At 35.1% G+C, this 26,796-nt stretch overlaps 1 pseudogene; it reads right to left on the bottom strand.

Annotated features, from left to right (window-relative positions):
• Nucleotides 1-7,473: 7,473 nt before the first annotated feature.
• Nucleotides 7,474-26,790, bottom strand: LOC127161478 (NACHT, LRR and PYD domains-containing protein 12-like; annotated as a pseudogene).
• Between the last annotated feature and the right edge of the window lie 6 nt (nt 26,791-26,796).

Raw genomic sequence — 26,796 nt, forward strand, 5'->3', positions numbered from 1 at the left:
TTTTAGCAATGGGTGGCAACTGGCAATACAGTTGAAAAACAATTCTAAATAACATTGATGAATGTCATTACCGACGTAAGTCTTCTGTATCACGAATGCAAAAATAAAAAAATCTGTGATGACAAATTAAAAGATTTAGACATGAACACTCAACATACAAATCGCAACAATGGTGACAATCACCAAACTAATTCAGATAAACAGATCAACTGCAATGCATGTCATTCATGGAATCATGAATGACTTTTTAATATATTGATACCCAGCATGCATTTCTGCATAGAATTTTATTTTGCTGATTGTCACCATTGTTGAGTTTCATACGCTGATTCTTGATGTCTAATTGATTCAGTAATTTAGAGTTTTTTTTGTTAATATTCTCTGTTAATTCATAAAAGTACGATAGTGGTTTTATTGAGCTTCACTCTCACATTGCAGTATCACACCATCATTCAAAGCCCAACGCACTTGTGAGCAATTCATTAAATAACCATTCAATGGTTGCAGTCACCGCCATCTAATTGCAGCAAATCTTACTTTTCAATGTCTCAAATAACATGTTTTCACACAATGTTACAATAGACAAAAAAAAAAATCTAATGTTAAAGTACAAAGAGTCAAGAGCCCAACTAAAGCGATCACTGATCACAACAATGGTGGTTTGTTAAAATTTAATTTTTTTTTCAACATTATTAGTAGGAGCAAAAGTTACATTAATTCAATATCATTAACATTGACAAATCAACTACTTTTAACATTGATTCAATGGTTGCTTGAGGGTAGCACTATTAAAACTTGTTCTGGCTCAGTTCAGGGCTGGTTATAAGTTACTGTTTGGCTGAGATTTGGGCCAGTTATGGCTCATGTGTGGCTCACGTCTGTAGTCCAGATCTGGGCCAGACAAGGGCTGTAATTCTTTGCTGCACTTGGGCCAAGATGGGCCAGATGTCAATTGCTATGTGGGTGGTATCCAATATGTGGGTTTTCATCCACATATTTTCTAATGTACCAACAGGATATCCTCGCTGTCAACTTTTCTTCAACAACAAAATCCAGAGCAACCTAAGAAAAAAAGAGAGAGAGAAATTCATTACTGAGTTACAGGACACAACACAACGTGAAGAACTGAAGAAGCTGAAGAGTGATTTCACCTTTGCCAGGTGTGCTGCTACACCTTTACCCCTGTGTGATTCAGGAACCTCTGTAGAGATCAGCTCCACCTGCTGATCATGACTGACAGTGTATTTCAGTACTGCACCACTCACTGCTCCTGATTCACGTGACAAGGGAAATTATGATGTTATTTTTGTTGACATAAAATCGCATGGAATCTGAATTGAGCCTGTGTGAGAGTGTGGACTGACTAATGGACAGTGTGTTCTGAATCATTTATTATGGTCAGAAATACTGTCTAAATAGGCAGTTCACTGAGTTTTGAGACAGAACGTCAGAATGACGTACTTTTCTCTTACCGCCGCAGTCAAGAGTGACTGATATAAAGTTGGTTCGATGTTTGACATTTGTCAGAGATTCAGCCTTGGAAATCTTCAATAGTTCTTTAATGACTGAGCACAATGACAAGAACATACTGTCTTCTAATTGTTTTCAAATGTAGAAGAAAACACACAATATGTTTTATTTGTTTTAATCTGCCTTAATGTATTGTAACTGATAGACCTTATAATGTAATAGTGCAGGATAGGGACCGTCCGCAAAGTGCAAAACAAAGAGCAAAAAGTACAATTATTTCATCTAAATGCTTCACTTGTGAAATGTATAGAAAATAAATCTCAAATTTAAGGGGCGTGTCTTATTACTGGTTCATAAAAGAACATTTAGAAATATGTTTTATTCACAGATCTATAGCACAACAAAAATTATTGAAATGAAACAATTAGAAAAAGCTTTTAAAGCATGACAAAGATTGTGCAGTTTACCGCCCCCTAGAGGAAGATATTGCACTTGTTTGACCAAATTTGACATTCAGAAGTTTAAATAAATTAATTTTAGAATGCACACAGTTTGATATGTAAACTCCAGGTGGTTTGTCTTGTTACTTGTTCAAAGAACAATATTTACAGCCATCTTTCACTATCAAATGTAAATCAGGATGTACGCTATTGAATTACATTTGAATCTGTTAACACATTCATTTTTGAAACATACAGTTTTCCATCTCAATTTCAAAGGCTGTGTCTTGTTACTGGTTCCTAGACGAACATTTAAATGTTGGTTTTATTCACAAAACTATAACACAGCACATGATATTGAAATGTCAACTAATACGTCAATCACGCTCTTCTATCTTAACTTCAAAGAATGTGTCTTGTTACTGATTCCTGTAAGAACATTTTGGTGGTGGTTTTAGCCACAGAACTATAATAGAACACATACTATTGAAAATGAAAGCAATACATAATTTTGTTTAAAATAAATACAAGCATCTCAGCTTCAAAGGCTGTCTTGTTTCAGATTTCATAAAGAACATTTTGCAATATTTTAAGTGATGCAGAAGTCACACTATTGACATTTAAAAAGCGTTTTTCAACTCCACACTGTAAAAAAAATAAACATAACAAAACAGTGAAATGCATGGCAGCACAGGGTACCAAATGCTTACCATTAATGGAAATAACGGTTAAAAAACGTTTTTCAAAAAAAACGGTCAATGACTGGCAGAAGCAGCTTCCAAACAAAAACTGTAAAACTAAGGTCAGATATCCTAAATTTTTTTTTTTTTTTTAATTGTTACTTTACAGGCATCATCTGGATTACCATCATGAAACATTCTCTGTAAAATAAAAGTTTTTTTCGCTAGCAACAGCACACATACACAGAACCTAACTATCACTGCATTAACAACTCCAGAGATGCATCCTTTAAACAAAATGACATGCAGCATAACACCAACATTTTGCTGTCTTCTCCTGGACTAAAGCACACGGTCTACTCTTTAGCACAATGGTAACCCACAAAACTCAGGCAACAGAAACCCTTTAAATCCCAAAAGAACATGAAACACTAACAGATCTGTCCAGATCACAGCATCTTCATTTAATACAAACCAGTCTGACTTTGTTTCTTTCATACAAAACTTCTTATTGAGAATTAACTGAGGTTTAGATGTTGATGTTTAATTGAAATCAATAACGCTTTTTGAACCCTTGATTTTCCAAACCATTGTGGAGAACAGCAAAAACGGTTCTGATCAAAACATTTTGATAACCTCATTATTTTAGTTGAGCTCTTGACCCTATGTGGTTGATTTTCCAAATTGTTTGAAATAATTATTTCAAGAATTTTTCAGCATTGATTCTATAATGGTTAGCCACAAAACATGATAATCACCAAGAGAATTCAGCATCAAAAAAATTCAATATGTATAAAAATAGTTAATAATAAAAAAATATATTTGACTGTCATTACACCACAGGACTGCTGGAAGAAAGGAAAAGCTATCATATCCAGTTACAATACTCATGACATGTTCAATTAGTCAGGCTACAGTGATGATTAAGTCATCACCAATGAGGAACTAGCTTTATAAACACATAGATACAGCATCCAGAAAAAAACTGAAGTTACAAAGTCAAGAGTCAAGAGCCCAACTAAAGCAATGTTTATCTCCACAATGGTGACGTCTAACTTTATTATTTTCAATAAAACATCAACATCTAAACCTCTGTTAATTCTCAATAAGAAGTTTTGTATAAAAGATATAAAGTCAGACTAAATGCTGAGATCTAGAGAGATCTGTCAGTGTTTCATGTTCTACTGCTGTCAGTCATGTGATGTTAATTAAGTAATTCATTAATTAGTTAATGAGTTAATTTTACAGTGAAGGTGTTTGTTTGTAATAGTTTAGGAAATGCCTGTAAATTAACAGCGTTGTTATCTTATTTATATAAAGAGATTTTACTTTAATTTTAAGGTTTTTGTTTGGCACCCTGTGCTGCCAGTCATTTGACCATTTTTTTTGCCTTTTGTTTTACAGTCAAGGTGCTTGATCATTAAATTCAGGAAATAGCTGTAAAATAACAGTGTTTGTCAGATTATTTAAATAAGGAGATTTTACTTTACTGCCAGTCATTTGACCGTTGTATGTTCTAACGGATTTGTTATTGTATTAATTACAGATTTGTTTTGTAATTTTACATACATTTGTTTGTAATTTAAGAAAACAGAAAACACACTGTATAAAAATACAGTAGTTTTTCTGTATAAAAAAATGTGAATTACTGTAATTTGTCATTAATGTCAGAATACTTAAAATAACAACCAAATAGTTAATTTAGAGATAATTTTACAGAGTTTTGACTGCAATTCAAAATAAAAGAAAACAATCTGAAAAAAATCCATAAATTATTTTCCATAAAGTTACCTTTTTTTTTTTTTTTTTACAGTGTAACTATAGGATTCATAGAAAGTGTTACCGTCAATCCTTCCACTTCACCGAAATGGGTATCAGAGAACAACCACTGCTGGGTTAACAAGAATATCAGTAACAAAAGGGTGCACTGGGTAATGTGCACAAATAATTAAAATACAACTCTGACCTGTAATGATAATCCGGTAAGCTACTGTAAACTACAGGTAAATCTGACACATCTCACATCAACATGCTTTTATTATCTTTTTAAGTTTAATTAATGCGCTGGCTAGATTTACTTATTATAGTCATTAAGTCAACAAGGTTTAATTAAAGTATGGCCACGAATTGGGAATTTGTTATTGTTTCTTAGCAATTCTCACTTTGGCTATGTGAACTTTGCATCATTTTAACGTTAATAAAACTAAATTAAAAAATGTTAAAGTTACTCACACTCTGATTGCAGTCCATGTCGTCCATCTTTGGTGATCCAATTCGGTAGGTGGCGCTTTAACAAAAAACTAGGGTCCTAGAAATGCGGTCCTAGATCTGCGGTCCTGAAACTACAGCCTCTCCGGTTGTGCAGGAACATACTATTGTTATTACCTGGCATATTAGAGTCATGCTACAGCAAGGTTACAGCAACATTACAGCAACACTAAAATATACTGTAAAATATTCCCGCCAAGTCAAAATTACCCAGAATGCAATATAAATTACAGTATTTTGCTGTAATGTATAAATGTGGTATTGTACTGTAGGGTTTTACAGTATTGTGCTGCTAAATCTACAGTGATTTCTAACAGTATGCTTCTCCAAACATTTGCATATATTAAGTATCTGTAAATAGTCAAGTAAAGCTCAGACCCCTCTAGTTCTAGGCATGAATAGCTGAATATCTGGCTGTGCTGCTCACTAATGTGACAATAACATTAATAAATAACATTACTGCTTTGCAACATAACACCAAGATATATACACTCCACGATGAGACAAACATTTGACTTCATTGTCTACACTGTAAAAAATAAAAAACACAATTTGTTGAGTCAGCTTAAAATAATTTGTTACCCTGCTGCCTTAAAATTTTAAGTTCAGTCAACTAAAATAAGTTTAGTCAACTCGAAATGTTAAGTTGTACTAAGTAACAACTTGGATATTTGTGTTTGCTAAACTTAACAGATGGGTAAGTAACCCAGCTGCCTTAAAATTTTAAGTTGATTCAACTCAAAAATCTAAGTTGTCACTTAGTATAATTTAACATTTTAAGTTGAATAAACTTTTTTTTTGAGTTGACTGAACTTAAAATTTTAAGGCAGACAGGTTACAAATAATTTTAAGTTGACTTAACAAATTGTTTTTTACAGTGTACAGTGCAACTATGAGAAGTTACATAAAGCCAGTATTTTTTTTTTTTTTTCTTTTTGAGATGAAGGTGAGCTTGTGAGGTTGTCCTGACAATTAAATCATTCTGAAAGTCGGTATTTGAGACTCAAACACTACATTACATGACTCTTTTCTCTTTCATGCTGACTACTTTACAAATTTCTAGGATAGTTCTTGCATTTGATGTTACTGAAATGTCGCATACCGAGCTGAAATCTTGCATGTGGAACAGCTGAACACTGAACTGGCTGTGATTTATTTTTTTATTTTTTATTCTTTAATTTTTTTAAATAAAATATTTGTGTTTATTACTAACTTCTGCATAAGTAAAGCTATAGTAAACTGAGGTGTGTGGAGTGTGTTTGGGCTTTGTAGATCTCTTTGTACATTTGCATAAAACTGAAGTTAAAATATATTCCTCTGCAGCCTGTTTGCTTTTCATTACAGAAATAAAATGAGAGGAAAACATTGCTTGAAGGTGTCATTTGTTGTACTTTTAGTAACTGGCACAGATTGCAAATCAGCTATGAAATGTCACATGATGTGAATTGTTTCATGTTCCATGTCTAGTTACCAATGTCTGTTAATACAGATGAAGTCAAAAGTTTACATACACCTTGCAGAATCTGCAAAATGTTAATTATTTTACCAAAATAAGAGGGATCATACAAAATGTATGTTGTTTTTATTTAGTCTTGACCTGAATATTTCACATAAAACATTTACACATAGTCCACTATTATAGAGAAAATAATAGTTGAATTTATAAAAATGACCCTGTTCAAAAGTTTATATCCCCTTGACTCTTCATACTGTGTTGTTATGATGTCTTGAAGTCTACAGCACTGCCTGCTCCATCTTCAGCACAGTGAAAACAGCCAAAGCCCAAGGACAGCTTTTTGTAGCACCCCTAATTTCACCACCTGGATACATTTCACACAGACATGCACTTGGAATTGAGTCTGTGGACCTTAGGCCCTCACACATAACAGTACACAAGGAGTCTGTTGTCTCCTGCCCTTTTACCTAAAACATCAAAGAACTTGTGTTGAGTCTACTTCAAACTAGAATGGAACTAAACTTGTGTATTGGAAACACTGGAACCACTTCTTTTCTTGTATATAATACACATACCTTAGCTACTGAGAACAGTTACAGACTCTAGAAAAACCATCATATTCATTGTGAATAAATGTGGAAAAGGTGTCACATGTCTTGAGTGTGAATGCACTGAACTTTGAAAAGCACAGCAAAACAATGCACAAAGCTATTTCAATGTAAAAAAAAAAAAAAAATTGTAATGGTGTTATGAAAAAGGCTCTTTAACAGATTGAAAACAGGATATTGATATTTTTTTTTAAAGTGTCAGTAAAGTAATTTGGCTTAAAATGACAGTATAAGTGTGCATAAAAACTGATTGGAGAAATGTGTAATTAACCTAATTGAGAAATTGGTCATGACTCTGAACAGGGGTCGAACAATTATAATTAAAAAAAAACTTAAATACTACTTGTGCTGTAACTATTATATGTAGTTGTAAGCCTACTTGTGTTCTGAAAAGTACATTAAATTAAAATTCATTAAAAAACACCAATAGATGGTGCTAAAGCTCAATGGCAGTACAAAATAACGTGTTAAAGCGTATTTTTTAAATTTTTTAAATTTATTTATTTTTTGCAATCATTCACTAACACGTAATTGCACGTCAACGCCCAGAATTACATATGGTCAAAATCTGTGTACACAAAAAAAAAAAAAAATCTGAAAAAATATACACTTCCACATGGTAACATCAGTGCACATTTGCTTGATAGCGATTAGACTGATCTAGAAACAGTGTTAATGGGCTATTTTTTTTTTTTTTTTTGCACAGCACTCTTGTAAATTAATGTTTTATGTTCGTGACAAGAATTCCATTTAACTTGAAATATTTTTATTAAAAAACAAAAATAAACAGAAATCATGGACACATTTGAATACATGATAAAGTAAATAATACATTGCTGAAGGTGCATTTTCACATCATTAGAAGTGAGCATGAAGTAATCGAATTAGTAAAGATTTTCAAAAAAAGATAAAATAGAGAAAATATGCCTTTAAAAAGAAACAGAGGAATGCAAATTAGGTGTGAAAAAATTTTCTAACATCGCGTGATCAAATTAATTTGGAATGTAGACAGTAAAATGACAGAATATACAGTATATGTATCAAATCTTTGATTCTTTAGTATCTACTTTTATATCAGTGTAAGTGATCCCTTTGTACTGGCCTTTGGTTTGAAAAGAAAACACACTGCCGTTACTGCAAGTCATCATCACTGTGCCCGTGTACGGCAGGACAAACGAGCATCTGCCAATGCTGATTTTCACATCCACCTTCTTCCCTGGTGGAACATATTGGTAGTTTCAGTTTTTTCACTACTGTACACACGACTGTAAGTGTTTTCTACTCCAACAGTAGTGCTGAAGTGAAACATCTGAATGCCTGGTGGACATCCACACTGAATGTGGCCGAGATGACAGACCATGAGTTTGTTTTTATTATTTTCTTTGACATTTCGACTGTCTGCCGTTGACCGACAGAGGTCTCGTTCTTGAAAAGGACAGATTTGATTTCTTCCACTGCCACCTTCGGGACCACTTGGTGGGATAGCTGACATTGCTCACAACTACGGATTAAATGTTATTGAGAAACAAAAATCCCATGCAGTCGATTTCCCATCCGGATCTTCCTACAAGGCCTAGACAAAATCCAGAGCCAACATTTATAGGGTATTCAGTTTGTAAGCCCGAGCCTGTCATTTTTACAAAAAATTCCCTATGATGGTTAGTTTTGAATTTGATGCCTCCAAGACGTGTGATTTCTCCGTTGTCCCACAGAGACAGTGCGGTGATCCTCTCCCCAGGCTTGAATTCAAACTCTGTGTACTCTCCGTCTGGCCTTCCAAAGGTTTGATCGCGCCCATCTGAAAGCCAGGCCCTGACGGCCTTCACCTGCCACGACCCCACCCATACCCACATCCTGCGCAAACTGGCACCGTTGCTCTCACCAGTGAACCTAAATTCATCTCCTCCATTGCCACCAACTTTATGCAGAGGAGTTGTCATCGTTATTAGATCTGAAATGTGCATGACAGATTAATGTTAGAATTGGCCAAACAGTTGAAAAAAAATGCTTTCTAATCTCTCCTATCACCACTTCAACAGAGTAAATATGTCAGAATGCATAAAATAGCATTAGACCTCCCCTTTTAGATTTTTTTAAAAATTTCAAATTAGTGTGAGAGCGCAATCACATAAAAGTACTGATGGGAGTGGAAAATTACTGTAATACTGTTACTACAAACTCTGAGTAAACAGGTTCAAAAGCTGTCACTGGGGCAGTACCCTTTCAGAAAGAACACCTCCGTGCCTTATTCACCTCTAAATGGTATATCAATCTGTATATTGTTGGAAATGTTATGATCATCTTTGGTTTATCCTTTGAAGGCATCTTGAGTAAAACAGCTCTATTTAGTGAAGCACATGGAAGCAACACAACATAAAATTCCAGGCAAGTATACTGGAGCTGTTTGGAGCTAAACTCCGCGGGATAGTGGCCCTCCAGAAGCTGAACTGGACACACCTTGACTAAACAGATGTCTTTGTCTATTACCCACTGACTTGCAGATTTTTCATTGTGTCGTGCATGAGCACCACACTTTTAAAAACACAGTTCCAGTCCTTTCCATTCTTCGGCACTGTGGCCCTGCAGTTTGATACTGTTGTGTGGCATCTCATGTCCAAAAATTTTTATACGTAGGCTATGGTATTCCTACAATGCACTTATTATTTTATTTTTTTTTTTTACATATGCAGCCCAATTTTTCTAACCGTACACACTCAGATTCTGTCTTTTTTGAGCAAATTGGTCCAGGCTGTTGTTTCACAGTCCAAAAGGAAACGGTAACTAAGAAACAAGTCCAGGTTGTGAATTCTTCTGTGAAGTGCAACTCTAGTTTTAAAGAGTACAAAGACATTTTTAACAGTTACAGCTTCTGTAGGGAAATAGTGCAGACACTGCAGAAAGATGCAATTTCTAGTGCGAGCAATGTGTTAAAAAACTTTACGCACTGTTGTGTTTACTTTGAAACCCTTAGCAGTCTTGTCAAAAGTATGTCAGGCAGTTTTATCTGTAAATAGGCTACTGTAGTTTTGTAAGCATCTGAACACAAGAACACACATTACAAGAGACACATTTACAACAACTAAACTACAAACAACAAAACCGTGTGTCTGTTTCTGGACTTACCTTTTTGAGGTCCTTCTGTGATCCTGAACTCTCCTCCATGATCCACACTAGAAAACACACACATGTTTGTTTTTGTGAATTGTGGGGACTTTCCATAGACTTCTATAGTTTTTATACTGACCAAACGATATTGTCTATCCCCTAACCCAACCCTAACCATAACCCTAAACCTACCCCTTACAGAAAACATGTTTGCATTGTTACACTTTCATATAAACATCATTTACTATTTTTAATCTTTTTTTTTTACATTGTGGGGACCGCAGTGTACACACGCACACACGCACGCAGAAACAGTCTATTACTTTTAAAAGCTTCTCATATTGTGAATTTCCCATGGAAAGGGTAGGGACGACGTGGGGGATTAGCCAAACTTTAGCGCTGCAGGGCGGGGAACTGCTTCAACGAGCTGCAGCACGGCGGGTGTAAACACAAGCATTGACTAGAGTGACCGCTTCAAAGCTGTACTGCGCCACAGACGTGTGCAGTACAGGGGGTCGAAACACATGCCGAAGCTGCCACCTACTCCGGTTGGTACGTCTGAACCAACGTGCCGCAGATGTGTGCAGTGTGTGGTTAGAGATTTATTCATCATACAGTATAGATTATGAGGCACCACGTAGGATTTAAATTAAACTTTGCTTATCAGTACAAACATAAAACACGTGCATACACACCTAGAAATTACTTGCATATACATGTATACTGTTGGATGTTCAATACATATATATATATATATATATATATATATATATATAGATATATAGATAGATAGATAGATATAGATATATTATACACGTGCACACTAATATGAAATCCATACCAGTACTTATGTTAGTAATGAATGCATATACACTTGTGAATAACTTGTGTATACGTATAAACTTGATTCATGCATATACACCTACAACAACACGCACATATACATATAAACTCGCTGCATGCAGACACACCTGTGCATACTCGCATATACATATAAACTTGATCCATGCATATACACCTATAAACACTTGCGCATACATTTTAGACGTTTCTTTCTTGTTTGTTTGTTTTGTATGTTTTGTTTATGTTCAATTTGTCTAGGCTGCTTTAGGGACCTTTAGGGAAATTTACTTCACAGTACACAGTTATTCACAAGACCAACAAATCATTCAAATTAATGTTTACAGGGCTATAGTAAACACCTAGTGAGCAAACTGACTGAATATATTTTGCCAATATCTCGCCTTATACAATACTTCCAATATTTCCCTTACTATATGTACAGCACAGAATTTTATATAGAAAAAAATGCGACTTACAGTAAAAATTTTATTTAAATAATTGTGTACTGTACATCTATGAAGGGATGTGGTGGCAAAAACTCACTGTTGTAAATCACTAGGCTATATGAGTAATACAAGCTTACAGTTTGGCACTGTGATATTTTAAAAGTAATTTTATTTAAAATACATTGGACGTATTAACCCTCCCAGTGGAACCATATAGGCGGTTTTGAGAAATTATTATTATTAAAAAAAAATCATGTCGATAAGTGGTTGCATCTGCATTATGTAAAATTCTTGTGTACTGTACGTATAGTAAGGGAAAAAATTGAAAGTACCGTCTAAGGAGAGATATTGGCAAGTATATTTAGTCAGTTTGCCCACTAGGAGTTTACATTCATTTGAATGAATTATTGATCTTCCTTTTGTACTGTGAAGTAAATTTGCAGACGATTCCCAAAGCAGCAAAAATGACAGTTTTGTGGTATAGTGTGCATTTCGTGGGCAGTTCCCCCCAAACAAATTACTGTGCCCCCTTTTTCATCCTCTCCCGTTTTCGAAAGTTAAAGTGAAACTGAAAAAACAGCGCGTATAAGAAAGAGATTGCACGCTTCTCACCCAAAATGGGAGGAAAACACTTTACGCATAATGAAACGCATCGTGTTCTTATTCTGGACTCATCTGCTTGTCTGTATATCGCAAGGGTGTAACTTTGGTTTAAGAAGTGGAGGGGGACACAAAATGGGGGAAAATGTTTTCGATTTGAATCCCATTTCCTGCATTTACATACATTAAGGTGGTCAGGGGCTCCTAGGTTTTAAAATTGTTAATTTTAAATTTTAATGCAAAAATCTGGTGCATTTTGAGAGATCAAATGAAGAAATATGTGCTCTTGTAAACAATTTTGTGCTCTAGTAGTAATTTATTCATTACACAATTTTTACTACATAAATTCTTTAAAAAGCTACAAATGCTATTCTGTCAAGAGCAGGGAGTGACTTTCTCCTTGTGTTTTGTTGCTTTCTGAGTATGAATTATCACATGCAGTAAAAAACAACAACACTCAAGCATAAAACCATAAAAGGTTTTGCTACAAACTCAACTGACAGGCTTCTCTCCTGTATGATTTAATAAGTCTCTTCAGACCTTAGAACTGTACATGAATTATGAGCTTCTAGAATGTTTGACCTCCTAACTGAAGTTATTTTTCGCAAATTTAAAATATAAATAAAAACAGTATAAAAAAATATATTAAGTGCGAACAATAGTGCAGCCATAATCAAAGTAGGCTACTCTCTCAATATTCAAAGTGCAAATAGAGACCAAATTTTTCAAACATGATACAGAGCTATAGACAACTACACAACCTAATAACATCCTAAACATGTTATGTAGCCTAATTTGCACGCATTGAGGAGGCGCTCTCTAAATACGGGTATTAAAATTGCTTTCGAAGGCGCCAGCGCGTTTTTACTTTCGGTTTTGTTTGAACGATCATGCAAACTCTCTGCGGTGCTGAACGGGATTTTTAAAAGTGCCCAGTGGAAAATGCACGTGTTTTATGTATGTATTAATAAGCGAAGTTTGATTTAAATCCTACATGGCGCCTCATACATCAAGGCTATATATATTTGATCAAAAATACAGAAACAGTAATATTGTGAAATCTTATTTCAGTCTTCTGCAATTTCAGTCTTCAGTGTCACATGATCCTTCAGAAATCATTATAATACGCTGATTTATTATGAGTGTTGAAACTGTTGTGCTGCTTCATATTGTTTTTGGGAACATGTGATACTTTTTTCTTTGATCCTTTGATGAATACAAAGTTAAAAAGAGCAGCATTTGTTCAAAATAGAAGTCTTTATTATGACTTTTTATTGATTTAAGACATCCCTCCTGAAAAAAGTATTAATTTCTTAAAAAAAAAAGAAAGAAAAAAATTGTACTGACCCCAAACTTTTGAATGGCACTTTATATTGTAAACACAATTTCTTTCTTTTTTTTTTTAAATAAATGCTGTTCTTTTTAACTTTTTATTAATCAGACAATTCTAAAAATAAATAAATAAATAAATAAATAAAAATATCACAGGTTGTCATCCAACATTGATTATAAATTAGCTTATTATCATGATTTCTGAAGGATCTTGTGACACTAAAGACTGGAGTAATGATGCTGAAAATTCAGCTGTGCATCACAGGAATAAATAATATTTGTGTAATATACACACACATCCATCCTAAGGCTGAAATATAGGAAGAAAAACCCACTTTTGAGAAAAAAGTCATGTGTTTTTATACTTTAATTTTATTCACAGTAAATTGCAGTGACAAACAAAGGAACTAGGTTATAGAAATCAGACACTGATTTACAGACAATGTGTGAAACATTTTGTGCGCGCTCAAGAAACTGTAGCATGGATATGCAAAATTTAGGATATGCAAAATTTAATACAAGATGTAAGCACATTTTTTCTTCAGTAGAACAGTAAAAAAGATGTTTAGTTGAAACCTTCACCAGGATCTGACTACAGACTTACACTTCAGTCTGAGCTTCCTCTGCAAGTGACGTCACTTACAATCAACACTTGCATATAGACTTGTGCAGGGATGATGTCAGAAACCTGCGGTTCACTCCACTTTTAGACACAAACTCACAAACTTCCCTAAGCACTTCCCCTCGGGTGAATCCCTGCTGCCATTTTGAAGTGTATCTCACTTCCTGAAGTGGAGGAGAGACATTTATATGGACAGACCCTCGACCCCTCAATTTTGTCTACGTCATATGTACACTTCAGGCCGCTCCATAGACCACAATGTAACACGATTGTGATGTCATCACAGATCACTTTTAATTTATCCCTACCCTTAAAAACCTCTATGATATATAAAGGATTTTTAAAAACATTTACAACAGATCAACCATACCTATATATATACAGAATGCTGCAGCAAACAAAAGGTTGTGCCAGCAGTGTTCACTCATGCAGCGTAATCAATGACGTAAATCTGAGTAAATCTGAATAAATGAGACAGAGGGAAGTTAGTGAGTGAAGGGCATAAAAAATAAGCTGGAACGCATCCTAAATCTCTCTTCTTTCTTCAGTTGTAAAGAAATTGTGTTTTTTGAGGCAAACATTTCAGGATTTTTCTCCATATAATGGACTGCTATGGTGCCCCAAGTTTGAACTTACAAAATTCAGTTTAAATGCGGCTTCAAACAATTCCAAATGCGGTTGTAAACGATCCCAGCAGAGGAAGAAGGGTCTTATCTAGTGTAAAAATCTGTTATTTTCATTAAAAAGTTTTAAACTGTATTTTTTTTAATCTCAAACGCTCATCTTGTCTTGCTTTCCCTGACCTCTGTGTATTCTGGCTCAAGACAGTTAGGATATGTCGAAAAACTCAATCGTATTTTCGACCTCAACTTTAAAAATCATTTCAAAATCATCCTTCATCGCTGCAGAAGTTCCGACCAAGTCTTTGCAAAGTGAACATGTAAAGAAGATCAAACACCCCTAACAGAAATGGTAAAACAGCGAAATATGATGATTTGAAGTTGAGGGAGAATATGAACAGGAAAAAAACAGAGGTCGGGAGGAGCAAGACATTGAAAAAGTATATAAATTGTTGTTCTGGAAGTGGACCTCTCTTTTAAGAAAAAACAGTACTTTTTACTCCTTACAATTTTATTTCAAGTTTAAAAGTACTCGTTACATTTTTGCATTTTTATTTTATCTTACACACATTAAATATGGTACATGGGAGCTTAAACATGTACGCCAGTTAGGTTTGTGTTTATGCATCAAGCACATCTTCAGCTTCGGTTATAACTTTCATCAGGTACATTTTTGGCTTCAAAATTTTTTTTCCCATCAAAATGTGAGGAAGCATATTAAGATATTATATATCTATTCATTGTTTATTCATTATTTTTTGCACATTTTGATGTAGCCATTAGCTGTCTATGTACTGTGTATTGGCTGAATGCACAAGAATGAGTGCAAATAAAATCAGTGAAAAGAACTTAAATACAATTCATGTTTTAGTGGCCATGATTACTTTTTAAATTAAAATGTTACAAAAATCTCATGTTCATTTACAAAAAAGTGTGTAAAGGACTGTGTGTTAAATTAATTGTAAATCATGTTTAGTGATGTTTTTACCTGGGAGTCGATGAGTTGTATTATAGTAATACACTGATTAACAATTAGTGCTGTTAATGAATTATTTAACATAAATAATTACATGATTTGCACATTAATTAATCTAATTAGTCATAAATAATTATCTATCAATATCTGCTGAGAGAGAAGAAAAAACTCTAAATGCCCCAAATAAACAATTAAAAGAAAAAGTTATTGTTACAGACAGGGGCATTTAGTAGACAACACAAAAAGTGGCTTTTTTCAAAAAGTCAGTATTGCATGATTTAATACTGTCGCTCATCATTAATTCAACACAAGTTCTTATATACTGTCTGAAATATATTTCTGCAATACATCTAGTTCATTAAAGGGATACTCCAGCCAGAAATTAAAATTCTCTCATCATTTACTCACCCTTATGCCATCCCAGATATACTGTATATGACTTTCTTAAGAGGAACAACAAAGATTTTTAGCATTCAAAAAGCACACAAAGTCTGTCTGACAAAACATTTTTTTGAGCAATTTCACTTTGCTTTGAGAAGACAGTTCAATATAATGAAACATGTATCTACTTTTTTCTTTTTCCCTTGTAGGTTACTTCTACTTCTTGTAGGTTGAGTGCAATTTAAAGTCATACTACTTTACTTTTACTCAAGTATGTTTTTGGCCACATGCTTTTGATTGAGTAAAATATTCACTGTATCTGTCCTTTCACTTGAGTATAAATTCTGAGTACATTTTTACACCCCTGGTCTCGTTACAATACTAAAATACTTACAATACCCCGTTTGCAATAATTCTTAGATATATTTGTGTTGAATGCAAGTGATTTTACAGGTACTGTAGTGGAGAAAGTAAGTGTCATCACTTGCAGAGGAAGCAGAGGTGATGTAGAGTGTGAATCTGAGAATGCATATCTGAGAGTGTAAGTGCAAGTCTGCAGCCAGTCCGTCCTCAAAACCTTAAGTCTTTGGTGATTCCTAAAATTTAAGTCAGCAGCTACTGTCATTTGAGTGTCAAACTAAGGAATATAGAGGCAAGACAAAATTAATACCTGTAGTTCATGATGCTATACTGAGGTTTTACGAATCTTATTGTCATCTCATGACAACCATAAAAACAATGACAGATTCTCTGACAGTCACAGAAGACAGGATGACTGTTAATGCTCAACTTACTTGAGTTTGTCCAGATGGTTGAACAGCTTCACTCCTGAATCTCCTGGGTGATTGTAGCTCAGGTCCAGCTCTCTCAGGTGAGAGGGGTTTGAACTCAGAGCTGATGCCAGAGCAGCACAACCTTCTTCTGTCACCATACAGTAAGACAGTCTACAACAACAAGTTTTAAAGTAACATCAGCCAAATATTCTAGTTGTTGTCTGTCATGTTAATCTAACAACAATATAAAATTAGATTAGGGCTGCAACAACGAATCGATTAAATTGATAAAAATCGATTACTAAAAGAATTGGCAACGAATTTCATAATCGATTCATTGTGTCGCGCGACGAAGAGACATTTGATTATTAAAAAAAAAAAAAACTTTAGTTGAGCGCGGAGCGGAGTGAACACACTCGGTCTCTCTCGCGCACTGATGCTAGCAGAGTTCGGCGCCTCATAGACAGGGCGGAACAAAAATAAAAAAAAAACGAGCGGAGGTAGAGGAAAAGCGACATGGCATGGCACAGGAGCACCACGGCAATGATCCAGCACCTGAAACGCAAACATGTTGGAGTGTTTGATGAGGAGGAAGTAGTGATGTTCATTTTAACCGGTTAACCGACAGAAAGAATTTTGACAGATTAATACAAATCAGTTAAACGGTTTAAAAGGGTTTTTTTTCAGTAATTCAGTAATCAAAATATTTTAAAACGTTTTCTGGATGGTTAAAATAAAATGAAATTGCATTTTTGAGAGAAAAAAAGATAAATCGCGTAGGCCTATAATGTTAAGTCGCATTTTGCTATTACATTGAGAAAGACCTGGTGTCGACGCAAAATATTTACAATACACTATAAACATAGGTTAGGCTATTTTAGTTCCCCTCAATCTACAAAAAAATTTTTCAGTTTAACAGTATTTAGAAAAGAACAAGAATGAAAAATATAAGAAGCTAGGCGACAAGACAAAACGAAACCATTTAGGCTAAAGCGAAACTGAAACTAACATTGGGTCTCTCATACGACACAAATCCAAATGTCTCCATATTCAAGATGTATTTGAATGCTAAAATATTATTTATTATGTAAACCTGGTTTTGTACTTCTCGCATTACAGTATCCACATAAAAAATGTTTGGCATAATACCACGGCAGTACGTTGATAACGATTAAGCAGTGTGATTTTTTTTTTTTTTCCCATATGTTTGGCTGATTGTGTGTGCGCGTGCGGCGCCGGCGCAATCACTTGATTTTTTTCTTCTAACAGGGGAAACGACTCTTTACAGATAATCAAAACTGTAAACGGTTTGCTGTTTGTAAAATAAAGAAAAATAGGATGCTGCTTTCAGCCGTCTTCCTTTCGCGCAGCACAAAAATGAACCAAAACTCTGCATACTAGCCACTTGTTGCACGTTTTTTGTTTGTTTGTTTTATTAAGTAAAAATATTTATCTTATAGGCCTATTCATTCATTATATATATATATATAGCCTAGCTTTATGATGTTTTTCTCCATTCGCAGAAGCGCTGCAGGTGATGCGACGTGTCCATGTAAATCCTCATGTTCTGTTGTTTGCTGCTTTTTGCGCATGTAAAATTAATCCCGGACAACAAATGTGTTTAGTAAATGTATCTTGATTTAAGATTTTTTAGATATTTGGACTGAAAACAGGACAAAACTACTAAGTTAGAAAAGCATTTTTTGCAGTGTATATTCTGTGCTTTGTCCCATATAGGTTATTATTGACAAATATATTTGTGTGTGTTGTACTTTTTAATTTAATTTTGAAGTTCTTTTATAGCACTTGGTCATCTGAAGCTGTGTTTAAATGTGGTGTATAAATGAACCTTGCACTTACTACAGTGATGGTAATAATTTAATGAATAAGCTTCAAGTGAACTTAGAGAGAGAGAGAGAGAGAGTGTGTGTGTGAGTGTGTGCGTCTGCAAAAGTGTGTGCGTCTGCGAGTGTAGTGTAGAGAACAAGTTCTGACATTCAAACAAATCCTGTTAAATTTTCTGATTTGTATTGTTCTTTATTTTTTTATAAATTATTTATTGTTCTGGCAGCTCAGGTGGCACTTTATTAAAAAAAAAAGTCTATATATTTGGCAGATGTAAAGCATACATGTGTATGTTTTTGTGTTAGGCCATTTTTATTTTATTTTATTATTATTATAACAGCTCAAGGAGCAACATGTTTGTGCACTTTCTAAAGATTTTAGTTCTGCTTTTGAATAAAGGGTTGGAAATGAATGCTTGTCTTGTTTTTTTGTTTTTATCCGATTCATCGATTAATCGAAAAAATAATCGACAGATTAATCGATTATTAAAATAATCGTTAGTTGCAGCCCTAAATTGGATAATCATTCACTGCTCTTGACTGAATAACTTTACTAAGGATTAATCTATATTTTATTTATACAGTGCAGTCTTATTTGATTACTTCATTTAATTTCTGTGTATATTCCCTACCTGAATTTCTGTTAGACCTACCTAAAAATTGAAAGGACTGTTTACAAGGTTATAAAAGTCAAAAACAATGAAAGCTTTTTGTGTGTGTGTGTGTGTGTGGCAGGGCTGATGGAATATTTTGCAGGGCAAGTAAATTTGAAACCTGCATGACTGTGACAGTAGAAAAAAAAATGTTCAAACCTGTTTTGTTTAAACAGGTTTTGATGATGACACACTTGGCATTGTTAGAAGACCTTGCTGCGCATGTTCTTAGATGAAAGTGCATCTTTAGAAAATCATCATTAGACACTTCAAGAAGATGTCATTTGTTTGCTGAGAGTGACAAAATGCTGTTACCATGAGTTTCCTCCCTGAGTATCAATGACGTTTTGCAGCCTTTTGTAATGCTTGTCCACAAGTCTGTGGCTCTCTAAACACTTGATATTAACATGTGACCACTGTGACTTGATCAAGCATACTGGATCATCACCCAATCAACATACATTGGTCTGCATCAAGTACATTCTGCATCTAGATAACTGATATCAGCCTGCTGTACTTAACACTGTACTTAAAAAAAAAAAAACACCAGGTGCTGTATGTTTCCCAGAATTCTCTGCATTGTGAATTAAATACACCATTTAATACCTCAGTATGCTGAGTTGACAGTTAGGACTCTTCAGTCCAGCACAAAGCAGCTTCACTCCTGAGTCCTTCAGGTCATTTTGACTCAGGTCCAGCTCTCTCAGGGGGGAGTTTGATGATTGTAGAGCTGAAGCCACAACTTCACAGTGCTGATCAGTGAGATAACAGCCTGTCAAACTGAAAAATGTGACTTTTTAAAAGGCATGCTGGTGTTCTGGTGTCACAACAGATTGCAAGACATTCTTGGTTACCAAGCTTGACCATGAAAGATCAAATTGGCTGATTATTCACTATCTAGTCTGGTTCTGCACAAAAGAGGGCTTTTAAAGACACTTTGTTGTTATTTTGTTTATTTACACACCTTTATCACCGTTTATCACACCATTTATCACAGCCATGCCGATACACAGCCATATCTCAAGTGTACTCGTGTGATATTGCTCATATATATATATATATATATATATATATATATATATATATATTAGGGGTGCAACGGTACACAGATGTCATGGTTCGGTATGTACCTCGGTTCAGGGGTCACGGTTCGATATGATTTTGGTACAACAGGGGAAAAAAAAATCTACTATGCTTGCTATGCCAAGTTTCTTTGCATGTATTTTGAACAGACATTACCACAAATTAATTTTTTTTTCCACCTACATGTAAAATACTAAGTATTATGTAAAATTAAAATGTTTTTTATATATATATATATATATATATATATATATATATATATATATTATAAAATCTGCAGTACATATATACATACCCGGAATAACTTGAAATATATTTGATTTAGTTAACAGATAAACAAGGGAAATATATATATGTGTGTGTGTGTGTGTGTGTGTGTGTGTGTCTGTCTGTTTGACCTAAAATACTGGATGAATCAATGTGAAAGCCAAACCTAAGTATGCTGAGTTGACAGTTTACACTCTTCAGTCCAACACAGAGAAGTTTCACTCCTGAATCCTGCAGGCGATTGTTACTCAGGTCCAGCTCTCTCAGCGGGGAGTTTGATGATTGTAGAGCTGAAGCCACAATTTCACAATGCTGATCAGTGAGATTACAGGATGTTAATCTGAAAAAGGGAGAAATGATTAAAAGGCATGCTGGTGCGCTGATGTCTTGCTTGATTAAATAACTTTACCAGGAAAATGATCATGCTAATTGACCATTTCCTCTACATCAGAAAATAAAGGCGTGATTTATTTTAAAATCATATTTTATGAGCATTATGTGTGATGCTTCAGCAATTTTGTTTCTTCTTATTTTGACAGAACTTTATTGTGAAAGTTTTATTAGCTGAGTGTCATTACTGTCTTTACTTCTCTACTGTGATGATTAGCCGAGAGAAACAGCATCTAAAATGAGAGTGCGGGATTTGATTTCGTCCTTTGGGAATGTTTGGATCATTGGAAGTTGGGCATGTCTAAGAAAATGGAGGCCGATTTCTCTCCTCCGGATGCCAATACCCTTGCATGATGAACTTTTTATTTATTAAGGATGACAACTACGTGCACGAGCAACGACACTAAACAAGCCCAAACAGTGAGAGAGAGAGAGAAAGAGAGAGAAGGAGAGAGAGACAAACTGACTGACTGAGTGCATGCTCCATAAGTCACATTCATGAAAAAAAAAAAAGTTTGCCTTGTGTGAAAAGTAATGTTGTCATAATATCCTAATATCCATAATGTCCTTTCAATGTTTAAGAGTGCTGTACTCCCCCATGACTAGTTTTAACGTGACGTCACACACTCATAGGAACGCCCACCTGGAGCTGACCGCCAGTTATTTTAATGCATTTGCATTAAGTAGTAATGTAGTAAAACACAGATATTAAAAGACAAAATTCAGTAAACACCTGATTGATGATGTATATTTTGTACAGGCAAGCAGATGAACCCAGAATATAAACACAATGTGCAAAGTTTCACGTTAAATGGTTTCCCATGAACCATTAAGCATATTGCGTTCATATTCCAGCCTGCTTCCATTCCATCTGCTTGCCTATGTAAACTGTGCATCATTAATATAGTGATTACTGAATTTGATCTTTTAATATTACTGTTTTAAATATATTAAGGCACATTAAGTGTTTTTAAAACATTTTGTCACCCTGTTTAATAATTAAGATATATCCAAGGGTGCTTAGTATGGATCGCAAATGGCCAAAACTTGCATTTTGTTCACACACCTTTGTTTTATTCTTTTGAGAGGTGATCTAAATATTTGCAGCTGTGAAACAGATGGAAAACTGACAGGCTTGTGCTGCAGTTCTATGGATGTTTTGCCCTCCAGGTCTTCGAGCCAGTCACTTGACTGAAAGCTATCAATGCATTGACCTCTATAAAGTGAACCATCAGCTGTTTATCCCAGCATTTACCCCTCATGACTGACGTCACTGAAGCTGATGGCAGCCTCAGACGACTTCGTCCTCAAGTCAGAGCTTGTGACATGAAGACAAGATGAATTGTGTCGAGAAGGAGGGGACGTTAAAATTGTTCATTAAAGATTACAAGGGCATGTGAACTAAAATAATAATAATAATAATGAAGTGCACAGATAAATTATTTATAATAAACGCTACAATATTCTATTTAAGAAATAAGAATCGTCAATTTTGATTTCATGGTTACTTCAATATGTTTTCCTATTAAAATTTAACCTTCATTACATTAGCCAGTTCTTCTGGATGACAAATGTCTTTGAAACAAAAAAGCATGTTGAATTGCACAAGCTGAAAAAATAATGCATTGAATTAACAGTGCTTGCATTTTAATGCCTTGTATTTTCAGGGCTTGCATTTTTAGGTGTTGAAATTTAACATAGTTGTTTATTTAAGCAGTGAATATTTCAATTCAAAATATTTCACACACATTTTCATAACTAAAAATTCAAAAATTCATATTCACCTTCCAGAATTCACTTCCCAAATATTCAACCTGTTTAAAAATACTATGTATAATATTCGACAGGCAAATTTCACTGTACAAATTTGCTTCCACAAATTCAGTGGTTCAAATTCGGCATTGCACATCTGAGAGCTGCAGGAATAGCAGTAGAGCACCGATGCTCGACCTCCAGCTGCTGTCAGTCGCTCACCAGCAGGTGTTGCAAGCGGCTGTTAATGAAGGCCAAAGCGACCTGTAGTAATGCAAGTCGTTCATTCACAAAAACAAGAATCGTTGCTCTACTGCTATTCCTGCAGCTCACGGATGTGCAAAGCCGAATTTGAACCACTGAATTTGTGGAAGCGAATCTGTAAAGTGAAATAAAAATTTGAAATTTGCGTGTTGAATATTATACATTGTATTTTTAAACTGATTGAATATTTGGGAAGTGAATTCTGTAAGGTGAATATGAACTTTGAATTTTTAGTTATGAAAATGTGTGTGAATTATTTTGAATTGAAATATTCACTGCTTAAATAAACAGCTATGTTAAATTTCAGAACCTAAAAATGCAAGCCCCGAAAATACAAGGCATTAAAATGCAAGCACTGTTTATTCAATGCATTATTTTTTCAGTTTTGTTTCAAAGACATTTGTCATAAATTTTCTTCCATATTGTTAGATGTTCTAGCAGCGATGCTGTCATGAATCAGGTCGGTGACCTGCGGTCTGCTCACCACCAGATGTCACTCTCACCCTATCTTTACATACAGACTGTTGAATTGCACCCCGGACTACTACTCCCATCACCCATCACACTGATTGCGTCGACACCTGTGGCCAATCAGGCGCCCTATAAAAGCCCCGGACTTTCTCTCTGTGTTTACGGAGTATTGTGGTTATCATTGTGGTTTATTCATTGTCAGTTCCCGTGTTCCCGTGTTCCCTGTGTTTAGCTTTCTCACCTGGCCATCTCTTCTCATCTGTCTCTCCGCCTGCCTACGGGCTACTCGCTTGTTTCACGGATCTCCCCTTCTGCCTTGCCCTATCGGATTACTTTAGCCACGGATCGATCTACGCCTGCCCCTCTGACTATTGTTGTATCTCTCCCCAACATATTTGTTTGCTGTTGTTCTGACCCTGCCTGTTCGACTATGTCTTTGTCTCATCGTTTTGAATAAAAGCTTGCAAATGGATCCGCTCGCCTCTCGTCTCCCTCTCAGTGTTACAGATGCTACTCTCAAGCGAGAGGTGGTGGACTATGTTTCTACATAAATGGTTGGTGTTCAGACGTAACAACTCTGAAAAAGATGTGTTCTCCTAATTTAGAGATGCTCTTTATAAAATGTAAACCATTCCATTCGCCCTGAGAGTTTTCCTCTTTCATTCTCGTGAATGTGAAAAGTACCCAGACTCTCTTTTAATCATTCTTGGGGATTTTAACAAAGCAAGGCTCTCCCGTGAACAGCAAGACAGCAAGTTAAATGTCACACATTATGACATGTTAAAACGGCATTATGATCTCTGTTGGGGTAGAGAAATCTGTTTACATGTAATGTTAGTCTACACGGGGAAAAGAGTAACAGCAAAGGTGTTAAAATGAACGTAAACACAATCAGCCTTTCTGCACATTTATACTGGCCCTGATAATAATAACTTCTGTTTAAGCATTGTTGGCATGTTGCTATTTTGAGGCAACTGAAATTGACTGCACTGTTGACAAACGAAAACCTGGTCTAAAGTCAACTGCACAATAATTTTCTTGATATGTAAAGAGTGTGTTAGAAACTAATTTGAGTGGGATCAGTCCGTGAATGCCCCCCTTTGCGCTGGCCCTGCTCTCTGGAGAAGCATTCAGCCTTTGTTCTCGCAAATTCCGGCGTGTAAACAGCAAATCCGTTCATGGCGCAAGTGCAACTGGCTCTTAAAGGGAATGGGAGACTCTGATTGTTTAATTGCATGTTATGCCTAAAACACACCCACGACTCATTAAGAGAATAGGGACAACCCTTTTAGACCATGCACCAGGCACACTGACCATTTTTTCCCTGCTTTTTCACTGTCCTTAAAATACCAAAAGTGGATTCGGACACGCCCCAAGTGCACCTGTGCCATGCGCTATAGACCATGTGCCTAGATTGCAGCTGTTGAATATCACCATTGTTGAGATTCATATGCTGATTCTTGATGTGTGTGTGTTTCTAAATAATGCCAGAGATTAATTATAAGATAGTAATACTAACATTTCATACAGCTATTGTAAATATCATGAAACTAATAAACAAATCACTAAAAAGATCATTGAATCAGGCCTATAGATGATGATGATTATGATTACACCATCAATAACAAATAACCAAGAATATTTTTTTTGTGCTATAACAAACATGCTCTACAAACACAATTACAGCGACAAAAGAAAACACTCAAGGGTCAAGAGCCCAACTAAAGTAAACAAAGTAAACCTCTGTTTAGATGCTCTCAAAGAAATGTTGTAGATATATGACAGAAATCAAGTCAAACTGTAATGTTGTTTGTGGAGTTGTTTAATCAGAGATTTAATGTCTTCATTTATTTAAGTTAATTTTATCTTTGGCTGTGGCTGATTCTTGTGTTTCTCTTTCCTTCGGTGATTCTGCTTGTAAATAACAGGTGTTCATCATTATTGGTCAATCATGACATAATTATCTCCTTAACTCCTAACTTTGCCTGTTTCATTCATGTATGACTGATGCATCTGAATCACATTAAGTTTAATTGATTTGTTTATATTAAAACTATGTAATCTAATTGCATGGAGTTTGTGTCCACTGAAAGTTTTATTTTTCAGCTTGAAAATGTATGTTGTTAAACAACAGTACAATTCATTGAATGCACTGTAACCTATTACTTACAGCCTAATTTATTCCTGTCTGAAATTAATATGACCTGACTAAGGTCTGTGGATACATAATTCTCAGAATCTTTGCTTTTACTGGATGTATTGCTAAGTGATGTTAAATTTGCAACCTGCATGTGTTGGTGTAATGAAAATTATTGAACAGCTTTACTGTTTTCATGCCTTTTAGGACTTTGTGAATGCTGAAAGAGACCTGACTAATACAGTCATTGAAATTTGCATCATCATCATTTGTATTTACTTGAAGAAATTTTGTCAGCTTTACTTGATTTTTTTTTTGTTCAAACAACTAAATTGTTACTTGTACAAATTACTCAATATAGTTGCGTGGAACCACTTGACAGTCTTTTTTAAGTAAGTCCAACAAATCATTTTTTGAGCGACACACAAATCCATGTATGAATTAATATGTGTGTTTTGGTCATGCTGACTGACACAGCCCTAACTGCAGTCATTAGAATTATGCTTGTGAATGCACACCCAGAAAATACTCATCAAACCTCTGTTACAACTTTAGATTATGTTCATATTGCAGTACTATATGATTTTCACACTCACACAGTTTTTCTGCAGTTCCTCACAGCAGGTACCAGTCTCCATCTGCCCTCTTTTGATTTGATGTTGTACTGTTTAAGGTCTAACTCATCCAGCACCTCCTCTGACATCAGGATCATGTTTGCCAAAGTTGAGCATTGTGCAAGAGAAAGAGTTTTACTTTTTGCTTTAGATTTTAAAAGCGCCTGCACTTCTTGAACAACAGAATTATCCTTCATCTCAATTAAGCAGTGTGACAGATTCATCCATCTTTCAGGACTGACATTGTTTTTTTGACCTCGTTTGAGGTTTTGGATTATGTTCTTGATGATCTCTGGGTTGTTCTCTGTGTGTATCAGTACACCCTGTAAGAGTCTCTGATTGCACTCAAGTGAGATGCCATGAAGAAATCGAAGGAAAAGATCCAAGTGTCCATTTTCACTTTTTAAGGCTTTATTCATTGCTTCCTTTAGAAACACATCCAGAGAGACTTTCTCACACTGAGTTCTGGACTTTCCTGTCAGGAACATTTTCAGAATCTCACTGTTCTTTTGTAAATAGCAGTAAAACACATACAGTGCTGCAAAAAACTCTTGAAAGCTCAGATGTACAAAGCTGTAAACCTTCCTGTGATAAATCACAGATTCCTCCCTAAAGATCTCAGTGCAAATCCCAGAATACACTGAGGCGTCAGTAACGTCTATGCCACTCTCTCTCAGGTCTTCCTCATAAAACATCACATT

The sequence above is a fragment of the Labeo rohita genome, unplaced genomic scaffold (assembly GCF_022985175.1).
Source record: "Labeo rohita strain BAU-BD-2019 unplaced genomic scaffold, IGBB_LRoh.1.0 scaffold_659, whole genome shotgun sequence".
Classification (NCBI taxonomy): domain Eukaryota; kingdom Metazoa; phylum Chordata; class Actinopteri; order Cypriniformes; family Cyprinidae; genus Labeo; species Labeo rohita.